The sequence below is a fragment of the Bactrocera latifrons genome, unplaced genomic scaffold (genome assembly GCF_001853355.1).
Source record: "Bactrocera latifrons isolate USDA-ARS-PBARC rearing strain unplaced genomic scaffold, ASM185335v1 scaffold_5, whole genome shotgun sequence".
Lineage (NCBI taxonomy): Eukaryota > Metazoa > Arthropoda > Insecta > Diptera > Tephritidae > Bactrocera > Bactrocera latifrons.
Window position 1 is genome coordinate 3379387 of NW_017537156.1, and position 3476 is coordinate 3382862.

Below are 3476 nucleotides of genomic sequence, written 5' to 3' on the forward strand. Positions count from 1 at the left end.
TTTTCGTCTAAAAAGCCGAAAAGCAGAGAAATGCTTGCTATTTAAGCAACGAAAATATATAGTATAAAATAAAAAAACATAAAAAATAAAAGAAATCAACGTCATCAGTGCAGCAACACCAAACGATGCCAAACATTAAGAATGCAGTGCTTATAATTGCAAATACACACTTGTGCACTTATAAATATATATATTTAATTACGTATGTATATACTATAATTTCATGTAGCTAACAACAAGAACAACAATGCCGGCAATGTCAGTCGAACGAATGATAAACCGAAAACCACCAAAAACGATGCAAAGCAGCTATGGAAGCGCCAAGTCAACAGAAAACAGCAACATTAGTTGCAAACGAACAAAAAAAAAAAAACAGCAAATAGCAACAACAAAAGAAGTGTGACAACCGCAGACACGTACTCACAAACAAACAAGCAATCGATTGAGATGAAATAATAGCGATGATGATGATCGCAAGTCAATACATACAAAGCTGCACATAAAAAAAAACACACACACATGCACACTAAGCACCTTACAAGTCACCGCTGCCAACGACGCCGACACCACCTTCCTACACACAAACACGCCGACACCCATTCGTTCACACACTGCTGAAGAAGCGTCAAAGCGGCAGCCACAGCCGCGTTCGTCACCACTACACCTGCAGTGTTGCCAACACACACATGCGTGCACATAACTCTGAATTAACCATGCACTTGCTGTGAGTGTGCATGTCGACTGACGTGCGCTGCTGCCACTGCCAACTGATCGCCGATTGACTGGTTTGTGGCTTCGCCGTCCACTCGGCAGCGCGCTGTGACAGTCTAAATGGCTATAAAACACTTTGCAGCTCGCATTTGACTTTTGTTTTCGTTTGGAACTTACAGTGTCTGGTTGTGCCAGATCCGGTGGTAGCCAAGCGCATAAATACAAAAACGAACGCATACATATACACAAAAAGCAATATTGTATTCTCGTTACTGAAGAGCATCTCGAGTGCTAAGTGAAATAAAGGTAAGCGAAAAGTGAACGCGCAGACGTACGAAAAAGGATAATTCTAAGAACTGCGAGAAATCGAAATAAAAAGCGAACAATAATTAAGGAAAAGCAATATGACATAACAATAAAACAGAAAGTGTTGACAAAAGTGTTGAATAAAATACGTCTGATTACATTTGTTGGAAGTTTTTCGGTGACATTTTTATGAAATATAAAAATTAAGTAAAGTATTTATACAAATATGGGACAAACTCGCCACAAAAGAAAGTGTTTTTTAACTCGTAGTGTGCTAAGAACTCAAAGGACCTTAATAAAATGGTTGTGTATGACAAGTGTGTAAAAAAAAATATTTAACAATACTTTGATAAGCAGACTTTTCACAAAAATTTGTGCAATTCATTAAGGACCATCAGCTACAAGCTTAAAAATGAATTCAACAAGAATTGCAAGTAAAAAATTTTGGTGAAGATGACTCTCAGTTTTATATAAAATTTTTACGATTTATGCTGTGTTCATTAAGTGTGTCTCAAAAAATTTGGAAAACACAATTTTTACGTGTGGTTCTTGTGTGAAGTCCGTTTCATAAGTCTTTTGTATGTCTGGTTTGGTTTAAGGAAAACAAGTTCGTTTCTTAAGTCTTTTGTAGATGAGGTGATAATAATGGAGCTACGGACAAATTATATATTATATATTTTGTGCACAGTCATGTTTTTTATTAACATTTTCTATACCCTTGAGGCGGGTTCAAGGATAGCAAGTTCGTTTCTTAAGTCTTTTGTATATTTTCATTTAATTAGCATTATGAGACTTTTCGGACATTCTTTAAAGTTCCGATGAAAATAGTTAAGCCTGTCTTTATTTTTAAAACTTCTAACTTTTTACCGAACAATTATGAAAAATACTCCCCGCCGAAGGATAATTACTGTCATTTACAGACATTTTTTGACTGTCATGTTAGAGGCTGTTTCTTGTTGATTTTGAGTTATTAAAACTGTAACAATTCTATAACACGTTGAATTTTTTGTGTTGTAATCAAGGGCTAAAGGGGTCAACAAAGTACCTCTTAAAATGACAAAAATAGCTGCACAGGATGGAACATTTTTGAATTGAAATCCGTAATCAGAACAACTCAAATAACCAACAGACCTTTTAGCGCATCCGTCTCAAATTTTTTCTTAAGATTTTCCAATTCTTTCACCTCTTTTTATACATGTATTCACAACACCAAGTAGAACTATTTTCATATTCAGGACTTTTTAAGAAACCTTTTTAAGGTTGGTTTCGAAGACACGATCTTATGATATATAATTCACACCTATAAATTTATTATTAGTGTATGATAAAATTTGATTTCGTTATGTTCATTACCAAATAACAGAGGCTTAGACAAACTATTCATAAACTAATGACTAATTTATACCCTAAGCGCAAAAATATTGCTTGTAAAATTCCTAAATTGCCACAGTGCCACATGACTAAAGAAGAAATGTTTGTCCTTTCGTCTTTTTGACATCGACACTACCGACATGCAGAATATACACAGATTCTATAACTTTCGTGTTTTCCAAAATTGCATTTAGCTTAAACTATTCCATTAAGATTCAATGCTAAATTTATAATTTCTTTTTCTCTTCATCTTTTTTTTTTTTAAGAATTGTGGAGATCTTATTTTAGAGTAATAAGCGAGCACTTTCAACCATAATTCTGATAAAATTTCAGTCGTTTTTAATAAATAGAAAAACTGTATATGTATTTATAAAAAAAAAGTTGATGACTTACCTTACTTGGCATTTTAAATAATTGCTTTGGCAGAATCAACTTGAGGGCTGTAAAATAACAAAAAAATATATTAGTTAAATTTTTGAAAGAGTATTTTTCATTTAATATATAATATTAATAATATAAATTTTTTTTAATAAAATAAATGTTTATAATTAAAAAAAGTTATATTTTTTCAATCCTCCAATTATTTCGTATAATTTGAAACTATTTAATCAGCTTCTTCCCACCTACTTCTCAAAAATCAGTTTTGCTATAAATATAAAATGATCACCCTTCTTCAGCAGTTTTTTTGCGCGCCAATAATAATCACTTATTTAATGTGCGTATGACTTAAATTATCTCTGGACGGCATAGCAGCGCTGCTACCGCAAATTGCCAACTGTCGCAATGGTTTCATTCATAATAAGGTGATTTTATGATAGCTATTAAACAATGATATGGTTAATCGGCAATTTGTATTGCACACAAAAATACTAATGGAATTAATAAAATGCTGTTGCAAAACTCAATCACAAAAGAGCTAAAAGTGTTGGGCAAAATAATTCACTTCAATTAGCCCCGTTTCACAAATGAGAAATGCCATATGAATACGGATTTCAAATATAGCGGTACAGCAATTGAGCTGTGGGAGGTGATTTTGTTTGAGTAGAAACAATATCATTGATAGATGTAGATGAATAAAGAAAAATATA

The 3476-nt window shown here is 33.0% G+C and overlaps 1 protein-coding gene across 1 annotated transcript in view; it reads left to right on the forward strand.

Moving 5' to 3' along the window:
* Positions 1–863: 863 nt before the first annotated feature.
* Positions 864–3476, forward strand: part of LOC108973734 — a 16655-nt gene continuing 14042 nt past the window's right edge. The window contains exon 1 of the mRNA XM_018941190.1: positions 864–1017. The gene's annotated coding sequence lies outside the window, so the exon portion shown is untranslated. The remainder of the gene's footprint in view (positions 1018–3476) is intronic.